General features: G+C 37.5%; 1 pseudogene; it reads left to right on the top strand.

Annotated features, from left to right (window-relative positions):
* The first annotated feature begins 2,835 nt into the window (after positions 1–2,835).
* Positions 2,836–4,594, top strand: LOC148202697 (uncharacterized; annotated as a pseudogene).
* The last annotated feature ends 11,459 nt before the right edge of the window (positions 4,595–16,053 follow it).

A 16,053-nucleotide genomic window follows, 5' to 3' on the forward strand; every position in this document is an offset into this window, starting at 1 on the left:
GGTTATTTTCTATTCCTCCATAAAACCAGTATACGTCAAAAAATTACACTGCAAAAATATTATTTATTACTGATGATAATTACTATTAGGGCAATATCCACATGTAAGTTTGAAGTATTGATGGAATTACATACGAATATTTACTGATAAATCCAAGGTTATCGGTAAGTTCTTTATTCCAATGAGTTCAAAATTTGGGTATTCCCTACCTTAAATTCCATTTCAGCGAATTCTTCCTCTTTGCTCTATGCTCTTGTATTTGTCCTTAGTCTCGTTGTTGTGGTACAACCATCCAATTGATGTGTTTTATTGTTCGTTCATCCTCGGCGGAGGCCTTTTTCGTTAATGCCACCATCGGAGGGTGTTGCCATGAGACAACTGGGTCTCTCTTATGTTATGGGTTCTTGTACGAGGGTTCTTGGATTCTGGCATGAGGAGCCCACATCCGTGATGTGGAGTTCCTTGGTCCATTGAGCAAGGACGAGGGTTTGTGTAGTGGTAGGCTTAGACAATCTTGGGGGAGGTTTTGTGGTTGTCTTGTGATATGATCATAGATGGGGCAACAATAAAGAGTTTTCAAAGTGACAACAAGCATAAAAAGAGTAGAATAGATTTCATAGGCTTGTATTTGCCTCTTTGTTTCTTTTCGTTAGTTCTAGTTGAATAAACGCTTATAAACCTTTCTTTTAGTTTAAGCACAAGCAATGTGGGACTTTCCATGGCTTGGTCTTAAAAGAAAAGAAGAGAAAGAAGGTGTCTTAGCTTGTAGCGCAAGGTAGCATAGCTAGCTTTTATGTTTTGAACTATTGGAGAACTAGGTTCCTTATAAACCCTTTGGAGTGGAGAGAATTGAGCAATGTGGGACTCAAAAGTCCTTAGAGGAACTGCAGCAGCTGCTGGATGACCTCCACACTCATAAGTCCCACATCTCTTAGATCTTGCATCCTAGCTCACTCCAAAGGTTATATAAGAAGGCTTAGGGGTCTCCTTTTTGTACCTTACCTTGAATCAATTGAATTTTGAGTTGATTTGCACTTTTGCAATCTTCTTTGAGATAGTATTCTGTCTCCAAAGTCCCTATTTTGGGCACACCTTATCTTGCTCAAGCAAGTGGCGGTCCTCCTTTGATGCTTATCTTGGAGCTTCCTTCAAGTGGCGCATCTTCAAATCATAAGTTTCCTCTTCCTTAATCTCTTCCATTTTTAATTTCTTTCCCATTCTCTTAAATGTCATTTAGTATATTCTCTCTAGGTATGCACTTCCCCATCATGTGGTATCATGAGCCTTAGGTTTTTGATCTCTTAGGAATTGCATGCTAGAGTAGAATAGCTTAGATATGTTCATTTTCGCTGAGCCATTTTCTGTCTTGCCCAGCCTCTGCGTGAAAATACAGTCAACTTGTATGATTTAGTTTAGCTTCATTTCTAGTCCGTTTTCCATGAAATTTTTTTTTCAAAGTTTCGTCTGGATGTCTAGTTTCATGTACAATTTTTACTTTGTTCAAATTTGTTCTATGCTGTTCCCAGTAATATTTTTTCTCCACTATGTCAGTCCAGTGCTTACTGTTGTGTGACTTCTAATCTGTTTGCATTGTTTGCTTGTTGTTTTGTACTTGTGGTGGCTGAATTTGATATGTGGACGGTGCTAAGCCCTACCAATACTCTTAAGCAAGGATTCAACACTTCATATCACAGCTTGGAGGTGATTATCCGTAGCTGTCCAGAGCATTATACAAGCAGTCATTTCTTCAAACAGCAACAATGCTATTGGAGGTCTTCCACAAGTAGGTGTCCTATTTCCTTTTGTTTGTTTTTCCAGCTTATAATTCTTGTCTTGGCTGGCTTATTTGCGTCTTTCTTGGTTGTTAACTTTGATATGAGTCATATGTTTGTCCTCTTTAGGAGTTTTCTAGAGTATTTTTCTGAAATTGCATAGCTAAGAGTTTTTTACATCTCCATGTTTGTATGCTGAATTGAGTTTGATCATCATAGGATTTAAGTGTGTAAACTTTGCTTATATATTCTGCATTAGTAGAGGTCTTAAACCAATCAAATATTAGCTTTGTGCAAACACACCTAAGCACCTCAATTTTACTTGGCCGAGACTAGCCAATCTCCTAAACTGCATGCACCACAAAAAAAAATCAAAAATTGTTTTGCATTGTTTGTGCTGGTCTGGCCATGAGCTATCTTCATTGTTGGTGTGTTTGCTAGCTTCATTTTGAGCCTCTATTTTACTACAATTACAGAATATATAGGTTTGAGGTTTGCCAAATTATTTCCAGCATTAATTTGATCTTACTCTTCAAGTATGCCTAGCATGTTGGTGTGATTTACTTCTTAGTTGTGTCAATTTGTTTGCTGCTGTCTTGTTCATTTTGTGCCACTGTTTTGCCTCCATTTTTCTTGCTGTTTTGTCTTCATAAAATCATTAGATTGCTGCCTCCTTATTGTGTGCCAAGTTTCTTGATTTTTAGGTTCCATTTCCCTCATTTGTCTTGTAGTTTTCATTCATTTTCTTTTGGCTTCTACCATGGGCTGTCTTGATTTGGCTCCTTTGCGTTGAGGGTGGATTATACATATTTCCATTTGCTTTAGACTTGATTTGGTGCTCTCAAAGTGGACTTGTGAGACATTATACTATTTTTAAAAGAAGAGTGCTGACCTTGTTTTGTCTTGAGAGCCATTTTACTGTGAGTTTTGAGCCATTTTTCCTTGCATGCTTTGAGTGCAACCGTGAGTGTGATGCTGTTTTGTGGCTGCTATTTGGACCGTGTGTATCCACCATTTCCTACCAGTTTTGTGTGTTAGCTTTGTTGTTGTTTGCTTTGTTAACATGTCTACAGGTTCAAGCCGTGTTTCCTCCAATGGAGCTAGTCATCACGAAAGTGCTTCTAGCAAATTTGATTTGATGAAGGCTTTTCAACAAATGCAACATCAACTTGACTCCATTAGTAAACGGTTGGACAAGGATGCGAAAGCAAAAGGGGATCAACCTCATGGTCATGATCATGGTTCCTACAAGAAGAAGCAAGAAGCTAGAACCGTAAATGTATACCTTCCCTTGCCAAAGAAGCATCAAGAAGATAAAGCTATGGACCATGGCCTTACACTACCAAAGTTGAACTTGCCTACTTTCAAAGGGGAAGCCGAGCATCTATTTTTCTAGATTGGATAGTTAAAGTAGACCAAATTTTTGATTTATATAGTGTAAATGGACCTTTGCGTGTAAAGTTAGCTTGTTTAGCTTTAGAGGGATACGCCAAACAATGGCTAAATAGGAGATACTTAACCATGGCCTCACCCGCGAGTACATGGGAACATTGCAGGGACATTTTGTACCTCCATACTACCATAGGGACCTCTTGATTAAGCTCCAACGGCTTACTCAAGGTAGACGAAGTGTGGAGGAGTATGCTCGCGAGCTCAAAGTGCTCCTATATCATACTAACACTAAAGAAAATGATCATGCAAAAATAGTTAGATTTATTAGTGGACTCAATAGAAACATCCAAGATGTTTTGAAACTCCATGATGATGAGACTTTAGATGAAGTGGTTCATAGGGCCATGAAAGTTGAGAAGAAAGTCTTGCAAAAAGAGGCTTTTCACAACAAAATTTCAAAAGATGTTTTCTACAAATCTTCATCATCAAAGGATAAAGCCAAGAATGTTTCTAAGGAACCCACTAACAAATCTTGTCCTCATTCTTCTTTTAACCATTCTTCTTCTAACCATTCCTCCTCCCCATCTACATCTCCTTCTAGACCTAGCCATATTAAGTGTTTTAAATGTTTAGGGCATGGTCATATAGCATCGTCTTGTCCTAATAAAAGGGTAGTGTGCATTAGGGAAGAAGAAGTTGTCATTAATGAGTCTACCTCTTCCTCACCTACACACACTTATAGCTCTTCTTCCTCACCAAGTGAAGAAAAAGAGAAGGTTATGCTTCATTGTTTAAATAAGGACATTCAAGATAACCAAGAGGAGAGAGTAAAAGAAGAACATGAGAGGAAAGAAAAAGAGGAGAAAGCAAACAAAGAAAAAGAAGAAATTGTGAGAGAAAAGGAGAAGGCAAATGTCCTAATCACAAAGAAAGTGTTATTGCAGGCACCTTCCCCTCCCATCATTCAACTGGATCCAAGCTATGATAGGGGAGTTTTTCCATCCTTCCACTTTTCTCCAAATATTAAGCTTTCTTCTTTTCCTAAAAACTTTTGTGAAAATATCCCATCTTTCTCATCTCTTATTACCACTTCTTCACACACCATTTCCAACCCATATCTTGATTTAATGTATTCTTTTTTACACTTAACTCAAGACAAAAATAAAAGTTTTTCTAAAAAAGGATTTTTAGTTTTCGTTAAAAAAATAAATCAAATTTCAAAGACCCATTCTTTCAATTTTCCTTTTCCATATACATTGTTTGGTAAACATCAATTTATTGAGAAAATGTTTGATGTTTTTTGTAGGTTAACATTTGATCCAGGAGGAGTTCCTTTGGTTTATACACGAAATAAGTCACTAATCTCTCTTTGTTGCAGGTTTTTCAAGATTCGAGGTCGAATCCTCTCCAAACTGGGGGGGATGATATGATCATAGATGGGGCAACAATAAAGAGTTTTCAAAGTGACAACAAGCATAAAAAGAGTAGAATAGATTTCATAGGCTTGTATTTGCCTCTTTGTTTCTTTTCGTTAGTTCTAGTTGAATAAACGCTTATAAACCTTTCTTTTCGTTTAAGCACAAGCAATGTGGGACTTTCAATGGCTTGGTCTTAAAAGAAAAGAAGAGAAAGAAGGCGTCTTAGCTTGTAGCGCAAGGTAGCATAGCTAGCTTTTATGTTTTGAACTATTGGAGAACTAGGTTCCTTATAAACCCTTTGGAGTGGAGAGAATTGAGCAATGTGGGACTCAAAAGTCCCTAGAGGAACTGCAGCAGCTGCTGGATGACCTCCACACTCATAAGTCCCACATCTCTTAGATCTTGCATCCTATCTCACTCCAAAGGTTATATAAGAAGGCTTAGGGGTCTCCTTTTTGTACCTTACCTTGAATCAATTGAATTTTGAGTTGATTTGCACTTTTGCAATCTTCTTTGAGATAGTATTCTGTCTCCAAAGTCCCTATTTTGGGCATACCTTATCTTGCTCAAGCAAGTGGCGGTCCTCCTTTTTATGCTTATCTTGGAGCTTCCTTCAAGTGGCGCATCTTCAAATCATAAGTTTCCTCTTCCTTAATCTCTTCCATTTTTAATTTCTTTCCCATTCTCTTAAATGTCATTTAGTATATTCTCTCTAGGTATGCACTTCCCCATCATGCATCAAGATTAAGCCATCTTCTTTTATCTAAAGTAGGAGGTTAATGTTATTTACTTGTAGAATTTTGCAATCAAATATGAATCAAATGTGATGTGTTTCTTAATTATTAGATTACTTTCGCTAATTGAAGAACTGAGGTTAAAGCAAGATGAATGAAAACTTGGTTTAATTGTTGCTTGTTGTCTTGTATGGTTAAGTTATTATTTCATTGGGTTGGGGTATAGTTGTCTTGAGTTTTATTATAGTTGGAGTATTTTCACTAAGCCTGATAATGAGAATAATTATGTTTATGTGTGTTGACCTTAAATTCCTAAGTTTAGAGTGTTAAGAGGCATGTTTTAACCATTGGAGTGGGTAACCTAGTAGTTGGTGGGTAGTTGGAGTCATGTAATGGGAATGGTTTTAATGTAGAATCTCTAGTTTCATGTAGGACCTAGTCTAGTGTCTATTTTGTGTAGCTCTCGGGTGTAAAAGTGTTGCCTAAAGGAGGAACTATGACTGAGAGAGAATTAGGTGCATTATTTTTAGGTTGAACCGTGAATTAGGTAGAGGTTTAAGGTTAGATTACAACAACTAGTAAGGGGGCTCTAGTAAAAAATTAATTCAATTTAGGGGAAAGTTAGAAAGTTAAATCAATTGTTATGGGACCACAATATCAATTGTCCTTTGAACAACATAGTTCAAAGCTTTTCTAATGTATTATTCCTACAAATCTTAACAAGTACCATGTTGTTGGAACTTTGATTCACCACTTAAAGTTGAAGACTTTGTCTTTATTTGGAGTATTATAAGAAGTTTCTAGTAGGAAAAAGTTAACTAGGCCAAGGGAACTGTAACTTGATAACCCTAATGAAAGTAAACTAAAACATAACCTAGTCTTAGAGTGATGTCTGTTTTGGTATATTCTTCGATATATAGTGTAGTATTTACACATCCTTAAAAGTAATTGTAAAACTCATTAGGATTTGTACAACTCATTTTCTATATGAACCTCCTTTTGTGATTTAAAATTTTCATCCTTTGAATTGTCATAAAAACATGGCCGAAGTTCCCAACTACCATGGATGGGTGTATTATTGTTATTATAGCAGCAGGAGAGGTTTGAAGAAAACTTTTGTCGAAGAAGTTGAAGAGTTTTTTCGAACGGCTCGACAATATAAATATTATGCTCTTGATAGAGAGATTAGATGCTCATGCATCAAGTATGAATGTAAAAGAATTTTGAAAGATGAAGTGCTAAAAGTTCACCTATACTAAAAGTGGTTCATGCCAAATTGCAAGATTTAGACATTTCATGGTGAAGAAATTTCCTCTACCTCAACTACTTGTGAAAATTGGCAGGCGACAAGTTCGAACACTTTTGTAAAGATCTCTGAAATGGATCGCTTTATGCATATGTAAGAGATGGTCAATAATGCTCTTAGTCGACATGTTGAATAGTAACAAGTCGTTTAGAGTCTCTAAATGAAGGCACTCAGGGTTTTGCATTTTATTGGCAAAAGCAAATGAGTCTGTATTTGAAGGGTCAACAAAGTTAAAACTGTCTATGTGCATGTAACACCCCAAAAATTCAGGGTGTCACGGATTACTAAAAAATCGGTAAATTTCAAAACTTTATCATAGCACTCGAAAACATATTTTTCAAAAATCTTAAAATTTAAACATGAATAATTTATTCAAAACATAATAGTTCCAGAATCCTCATCCAATTACATTATTCATAATTAATGAAAATAACGAAGGAAATATAGAAGTCCAATTACATTGTCTCAAAGTTCAAACGCAACAACCTTAAAAGAAAATCTGAAGTCTATCACCCGTCATCTCTCGAATCTTTCATGTGTCAATAACATCTGTAACATCATTTCCTCAAGTATAATTATTAAAACCTCGACAAGTGTACCGAATTGTATCAAGTAATAATAAATGGTAAGACCAAGTATCATTTCCCAAGAGACTCACGACACTAAATAGTCATGTAATTACTTAACTAATTAAGACTTTGAAGAACAATATAGGGTTTTTAAATGTAAAACAAGAAAGTAAATGTGAATGCAGTTTTTGATCAATTGAAGAGAAACGCAAAAGTGAATGATGATGTTGGTATTATGAGATGAAGATGTTGTTTGGGTTTAGATTTCACCTAATCACTCTCATGCATATAAGAATTATTCTTCATTATTAATTGTCAATGTTACTTTCTAAATTACTTAGAACCCGATGTCTCGGCGAAAGAAGCCTATTCTTAATTACTATACCACAATGTCTTGCATCCCAAATAATTAATTTTGCATTACGAACGGAAGCTTAAGACAACCAAGCGTTCTATCCTTATGTCTAGGAAATAGTTCCCTTGGGAGAAATTCCCCAGTTCTAGATTTCTAGGTATTTGTCAATAACAAAGAAAACTAAAAATCATGGCATGAATGAGTTAAACATAACAAGCATAGAGTAGAGGAGAATAACCCTTACAATTAATGAAAGAAGCATATATAAATAGGAATAAATTAAAATACATGAGAGCTTAGAGGTTACATCTTCCCCAACAAAAAATGAATTTAGTTCCCCTTTGTCATTGAGAAACTAGATGTACAATGAAATGAGAATGAAAGATAAACCCTAAAAACCGAAAAGGAGAGCTTCTGCATCCAATGCTAGAGAGCTGAAAAAGTCTAAATTTACGTCCCTTCTGTCAAAAGATACCCCCTCTAGGACGTGCAAGTCCTTATATACAACTGAATTGGATTATGTGCCAATGTCACCAGCGCAAAGCGCCCTTACTTAGGGCGCCCAGGAGAGCTTGCAAGAGAAGTGGCGTTCAGCGCCCTAGGAAGGGCGCCCAAGCGTGAAACGGTACTCAAAGAATGGCGCTCAGCGTCCATGAAAGGGCGCTCAAGCGTGGGTACGAGACATCCTACGCTGAGGGCCCCAGAAAAGGACACCCAGGCATGGGTGCGAGACATCCTACGTTGAAGGCCCCATAAAAGGGCACCCAAGCATCCTACGATCTTTTGCAACCTTCTCTTCTAGTGCTCTTTCTATCCTTTCTAGGTTCCAACTTCTTGATATTTTAACTCCTCTTTCATCCCAATTTCCTACAAAATCAAGGAAATTTAGTGATAAAATCCTCAAGTATAACCTAACTCTCTTATTGACAAAAATAAGCTTAAAGCAAGAGAATAAGCAAGTTTCTAAGTCAAAAAGGGTTCATTTATCATCAAAATTGAATCCAAAATAATGGTGAAATCTATCGTTATCACAACTCCAAACTTGAAACTTTGCTTGTCCTCAAGCAAAACAAAACCTGGCTTAACAACATAGCCAAACTACAATGGTCTATCACACCAAAAAGAATTTTTTTTTCTAGGAAATGTATATCACTCATGTCTGCTCCTCATAGAAAGATCAGTCAAGACATAACAATGCTTTAACCAATCAAGCTCAACTATGGTGCTCACTTAATCAAAACATACACAATAGATGCCAACTTCATTAACAATTAACAACCAAGCAAGAATGTTATCATAAAGTGCATGGAACAATTCCTCACCCAGGATAGTGTTTCACTCTAACTCAAAGGTGTATAGTGAGGGGCCACTCTTACACTCTACTATCACAATGTCACATAAATCAACTTTGCCTTTCATTTAAACACATCAAACACACTTACAAGATATTTATCATCACAAGGACTTTTTCTAGGCTTTAACATGGCAGACTAAGAAGAAAATTGATTTTTCTAGACAACAAAATTCCTTGAGTTAAGAGAGTGAACAATTTACTTCATGATACAACATTAATCTTTCTTTATCCTTTTATGTGAGAAACCAATCTTGAACTCATTCTCAACTTTAATTGCATTAACCTTAACCTTTTCTTTTCTTTCTTTTCTTCTCTTTTCATTTTCTTTTGCTCAATGCTCTTTAAAGATTTTCACAAAGTTCTATCCGGTTTCCCACAACCCCAAACTTGAACCATTCTCCATTACCACATAAACATACTCTACTCAACTCAAGGCAAGGATTTCAAAAAGGTTTTTTATATTTAGGCTCAACGTTCAAAGGGTAGAACAACATTGTTCTTTATTGGGTTCACATATTGGCATTGACTTATATGGGAGAAGAAAAACATGGCCTTGATGATGTGTAACAAGCAAACAAGTGGTTCAATCATAAAAACTCAGGCAAAATCAATCATGCTTCCAAAGCAATAACACTCAATCAATCAAAAACTCTGGAGTCCAACCTCTCACAGGTTAACTCAAGTTCCACAATTTGATAAACATCCTGTCCAGCATATTAATCACATTAAAATCTATGCTTCCAAGCTAAAGCAATCATTAACTCAACCATGAATCTCAAAACAATAGAGCAAGCACAAGACACTATTACTCATCACAAAACAATTCATCACCAAACACCACACCATTGCAGCACAGTTTATTTAGTTAGCCAAGTACATAGTTCAAACTGAAAACAAAATCAACAAAGTAAAGAAAAGAAAAGAAAAGAAAAATCCTGATCTAGCAGCATCCATCAGTAGATGCTATCATCTAAATCCTTTGGTCTCGGACTTGCCAGTGCTATGAAGTCCGGGAAAAGCAACATCCTAGCATCCTTCACTAGATGCTATCATCTGACTCATTATCCTCTACTATCATTTGAGCCTTCATCATCTTCTTCGTCCTCTTCATCTTCTCCATCATATTCCTCATCCTCATCATTATCATCCTCCTTCATGGTTGCAGCTCCAGATGCTCCAACTCCTCCACTAGCTTGCGCCGGATTAGTAAGCCATGCAACACGGGCCATGAAAGCATCCTGAGACATGAGCTGGCGCTTAGGGAAGGCAGATGTCAGGGTCATTAGTAACGCCTGCTCGCCTCTGTAAAGTGCCTCCATCCTGGACTACATTAGAGACATATACATGTCTTCCATATGAAAAGGGGCAACATCCTCAGCCTGATCCTACTAAGCTGCTTGTGGTTGTCTCTTGTGAGCCCTAGGAGGCTGAGGTCCTGGCACTGACACTCGCTCCTCATCTAGCATACAATACTGGGTATAATAAGAGGCGTCAATCTCCTTCCTAGGTCGCACAAAGGGTGGAAAGGAAGTGTTCACACCTTCCAGCTTAGAAAGGTGTGTGATGAGAGATGAATGCCCTAGAGGAGACTTGTTGCTTATAGCGTGGGCACATTGTCTAATCTCATTTTCTATGACATGCCCCACATTGATGTTTAATCCTCTGAGCACACAATAGAGGAAGACGACTCTATGTGTCATAATGTCTGACACATGAGAGCATGGTTGGATGTTGGCATGTGTAAATGCCATCCAATACTTTTCCAGGGGGGTTAAGAAAGATCTCCTGAAGTGAATAGGCAAATCCTGCCTATTCCTTTGAAAGTGCCCCCCTGCATGCATAAAGGCCCTTCCACTTCTTCATAATTTATTTCCTCTTCAATTGCAAAAGCAAATTGGCGCTGTTCCCCTGTTCATACACTACCCAAGAAAGAATTTATGGTGGCAGCATCGTAAGGGATCCTCTTTCCCCTTACATAACTGGTGTACATTTCATGGTTTCCACCAAAGGACCTTGCATTTGTATAAAATTCTTTTACCACTACTATGTTGGCAAGTGCAAGGTAGGAACCCAGGTGCTCCCATTGTCTTCTCCCTAGCTCCCTCTCAAATTGTAGAGCCATGAAATGAATCAACCCCACCTTCCTCTCCATTAGCAGTCTTCTGTTCTGAACTGTCTCAAAGTGCCTTTCATGATTGCGTGAAAGGAACTTGTTGAAGTATGCCTGCTCTCTCCTCTGTTTCCATTTATCTATTTTGTTGGCAACAATCTTGATACGTTGGAACCATATGTGGATGCCATATCTGCACCAAAAAGATACACAACATCCATACTAATGAGCAATCCAAATAACAGTCAAATCAATCACATACTCATTATAAGTTACAAATATGCTCTCTCATGTTCTCAACACAGTTCACACTCTCAACAACAAACATCCGACATATCCATCTTAAAATTAAAACACAAACCAAGCATCAACCACTTCTCGCCAGCGCTGAGGGCTGTTACCAATGAGGAGCATTGGTACGTTGAAGATAAAAGATTTTGATGATGCTGCAAGTAATAAAACTCGAAGAATCAAGTCATAATTGTTTTAAAAGCACTTTAGTAGTTTGAAAATGTATTAGGAAAAAGTTTAAGCATGTGTAACTTAGAAATTTTGTATATCTAAAGAAGTTGCGTATATAATCGATTATGAGATAGAATAATCAATTATCTTGAGCTGTCTTGAATAACCATTTTTGCTCTAGAATAATCGATTATCACTGGTCCTGATGAGAACTGCTCAAGTCCCTAGAATAATCGATTGTTCTTCAGAATAATCGATTATCACTTTTTGAAAATACCTATAATGGACTTAAATAATGGATTATCACTAACAATAATTGATTATCACTGACAGTTGTAATCTGACTTTTCACTTCAGACCAGTTGTCTATATATAGTCGTTTTTAAAACCCTTAGAGGGTTAACTCTAAGCTTTTTGAGAATATAGTGTGATCTGAGGAAGTTTCAAAAAGCTAGTTCATTGCATTACCTGGTCTCGTGAATAGGAGAAGCTCGCGCTTTGTGGATCAAAGGTCAGAGCGGTTCTCTTCGAGTTGGCACCGCTGCAGTTCTTCCAGTTCATTGGTCGAAGGAAGACTGTTTATGCACTGTTCCGGTTCGTTGGTCGAAGGAAAGTGTAGTTTGATCGCTTCCGATTCGTTGGTCGAAGGAAGCACCCTTCCGGTTCGTTCGTCGAAGAAAGGATTTATCTTAGTGTTTCATTCACTCTATTGTAAATCTGTGAAACTCATTTTAGTGAAAACGTTAATCACTTTTTATAGTGATTAACAACTAGACGTAGAATCTTTTGATTCGAACTAGGATAAAAATTCTCTGTTGAATTTTTTACTCCCTACACTCTTTACATTTTCCGCACATCAACTGTCCAATAAAATTTCTCTAAGAAAACTAATTTTATAAAAACAGACCATCTTAACTTAAGTTATGACCGAACACGCTTTCCGCTTACCTTATTCCGCTGCGCGACTCTACGATACCGGTTGTCATGATACCAACAAGGGCTACTCAGGGGCCCTCAGCGTCACCTGAACACAACCAGAAACAACAGCAGATCAAGAAATCAGAGCATAGGCAGATTCCCCCGCACTGAGCACCACTAAGGGGGCCCTTAGCGCCAGACCAGAAATCAAAATCACGGCCTTTGCTGGCCAAATGCCTCACGCCCGTAGTTTAAATAGTGTTATATTGATGAGTCAATATTTTCTTGACTTCACTTAGCTTATTGTACCGGATTTAATTAGATAATTGTGTTTGAATGTCCAGTATTTTCCCATTTTTGCTAATTGTGTTTAATTTGACCAGAAATTCTTATTTTAATTAATTTGAATTATCTGAGGCTAATTGTTTGCATTATTAATTGCAGGGAAATTATTGGATAATATTTTGGGACATTTGGAGAGTTGTCACAGAATTCAAGACTCTCCACAAAAGAAGTGTGCACAAGAAGGAGGACACTATGGTGATTTTACTCTTTGGGATTATGAGAAAGGGGTGCTTCATTACTGGAAAAAGGATGACATCCAGTAAAGCACGTGAAGGAGGTGAGCAATGTTAATCAAAGGCTGGACTTCACGCTTCTACTGCTGGCACAAGGTTACATTTTTTATTTGAAATTAAAAAAAAAAACAACATGTCGAGCAAATTGAAGTGGTGTCACGGCCCAACAAATTAAAAAGCACCACGGTCCAGCAAGCAAAAAGGGGAGGGTCCAACAGGCCTTCACGCTACAGCTGCTGATTCACTTGGTGCTTGGAGAGGTGCAGCCCATGAGCACAAAAGGAGAGTCCAACATAGACAGGTGGTGCTGGACCTAGCCTAAGGGCACGCTGGATTGAATTTGTTCAGGAGATAATTGAGAGCGTCCAGCATGGATGGGGACAATTAATATGAAGTAGGGCAGTCGCCACGGAGGGAGGTATTATTATATTCTGAATTGAAAGCACACAGAGGAGAGGAAAGAGGGCTACGACTAAAGGAGTTGCGTCTAGCAGGGAATGAATTTTTATCATTTTACTTTGCTTCGAAAAAGAAGGATACATTGGTTCATTATTTTGTGTCTTTCCATGTTTATTATTCAATTTTCTTTATTTTGAATACAATCAGTTGCTCACTTTTTCTTAATTCAATCGTTGCTTTTTAATTCACGAAAGATGCATTTATGCTTTAGTAATTTCATGTCCAAGCTGTAGTGTGCTTATGCTGAACGTTGTTTTTTTTTATTCACATCAAAGCGTTTCTTATTTCTATATTGCATTTTAGTTGATTCACACCAAGGGGAATTGAGATTCGTTCTTGCTGCACGTCGCTTGCTTCCAACGTTGATTTCTATTAGAATGAAGAGCACATTTCATTTTCTTACATTTAGTAAAAGGGACGTTTTGGGAGAGGAATTTGCATTCAATTTGAAGGTGTGCTTGTCACGACTGGAAAGAGGCACACAATGCTGGATGGGAATAAAAGGGACCAGCCGCCACGCATCGAGGAACACTCATTACCTTTAATTTATGGGGACACATGTTACGACCTAGAGGAAGCACAGACAACGAGAAGTAATTTTATTTTCTTTCTTTGGGAGCACACGTATTGCTGGAAGAGAAGCGGTGTTCCAAAATCAACATTTCAAGGCTTTTCAATTTGAGAAACAGTGCAACAGCTCACTTCCATTCTCGGTTTGCTGGTCATTCAGAAGCTCATTTCTTTTCTTTGTTGGAGCGGTAGACACGGTTTTCGTTTTATTAGATTCACTCTTGGACCGAGAAGGATTTATATACTCGACATGTTAGCTCACTCATTTTGTTTTATTGCACTGTTAACGCGTTTTCTTTTACGTGTTGCTCCGTAATGAAATATCATTCTATTTTTTTAGCTTAAGCATAGCAACTTTTTTTTTAGTCCTGCACAATGTGCATTACAAGGTTTTAGCTTGCATTTTCATTTTATTTTACTGTTCACGCACCTTAGCATTGAATGTTTTATTCCGGTGTTTTCGTTCATTTTAATGTTGTCTATTTTGTTCGGTTGTGATAATTCAGTTGTAATGTTAGCTTAACTAAGTTGGGTTGGTCATTAGCGATATTACATTGTTTCTTTGAGATTTCCTGAACTGTTCTTGTGTTTATTCTGCTCTACCTGACATTCTATGAAATCTGATTGTGTTCTTGTAGTAGGTATACGCTTAGTTGCCTAATTGGTGATTGCATCTTCGCTTAGTTGATCAATCTGTATAAAAAACATTGGATGGAATGGATGTATTGTGATCGCTTAGTTCGCGATTATGATAGCATGATTGGTCTTTCCTTAGTTGATTCATTCATGTTAGATTAGAGGTTAGAGTACTTTATTAATGAGACTCTTGCACTTTAACTGTCATGCCACTACTCTAATTTGGCTCATTATTCAATCTGTTTTATGCTTTCGATTGGGCATACGCTTAGTTGCCTAATTGGTGTTTAATCTTCACTTAGTTGATTAGAATGTATAGTGCAGGACTGATTGGATTTGTGCATTGCATTCGCTTAGTTTGCAGTTTTAAAGACCGAATTAGCCTCGCTTAGTTGGGTGATTCGTGTTGGATTTGGATAAGAGTAGTGTGTAATTGTTGTTCATCTGTGATTGGAAGCATAGTAATTGAGTTACTGACCAACCGTTTTAATTCTATGTTTACATCCGTGTTTATATCCGTGTTTTGATTTAGTTCATTTGCATTCACAAAACTCTTCACCAACCCCCTCACTACGTGTTTGACCTAATTCTTGAACCCTATTTGGTCCTTGAGAGACGACCTAAAAGTCACTTCCTAGTCTATACTGCATTCTTAATGCACATCAAATTTGGTGCAGGTGCGACACTCATCATATACTCATCAATAATCCATCCCAACACAGTTTTATCACCAGCATCAACAATATATCATGCATAGACATCAATTTCCATCAAAAATCAAAACTTTCAAGAGCAAAAATTGACAATCCAAGATGCTTACTTGAATGGAGAGCAAAACTTTTGAAAGATGCACAAAAAAGTAGTAAAATCTTGGGCTTTTCTAGACACTAGCAGCAACAACTCATAAACCACCCTAAACTTGGATGTATGGAAGCAAAGTGAGTGGAAATGGTGATTTTTGGTGGAACAATGAAAAGGGGGAAATTGAGAGAAATCTTTAATCAAGTGCTTTGTGCGGCTGGAAAATGCAAGAGTGCAAAGAGAGGCATAAGTCGCCCCCTTTAGGGTTAAAAGTGGATTGGGCCTAATGATGTTAAGCTTCAAAAAGCCCAAAAGATTATAACCCACGTCGCTGGCGCTGAGCGCCCATCAATGGGCGCTGAGCGCGATGCGGTAATTCTTTCTCCCTTCTTTTCTTGCTTTCCCTAGGCATCCCTAAGCAGGGGCCTTCAGCTTCAACCCTTAATTTTTCAGATTTTTGCCCATTCAAAACTTTTCACTTTCCAACTCTAGCTTAAACATCTCACACTTAAAATAATTAAAGCTCCCGATGCACATCATAATCAAACATCCACAAAAACATCTCTAATGCAAACTAGATCATACCACACAACAGTAAACACACCAAACATAACTAATT

The sequence above is a fragment of the Vigna umbellata genome, chromosome 3, assembly GCF_029865625.1.
Source record: "Vigna umbellata cultivar VRB3 chromosome 3, Vumbellata_1.0, whole genome shotgun sequence".
Lineage (NCBI taxonomy): Eukaryota > Viridiplantae > Streptophyta > Magnoliopsida > Fabales > Fabaceae > Vigna > Vigna umbellata.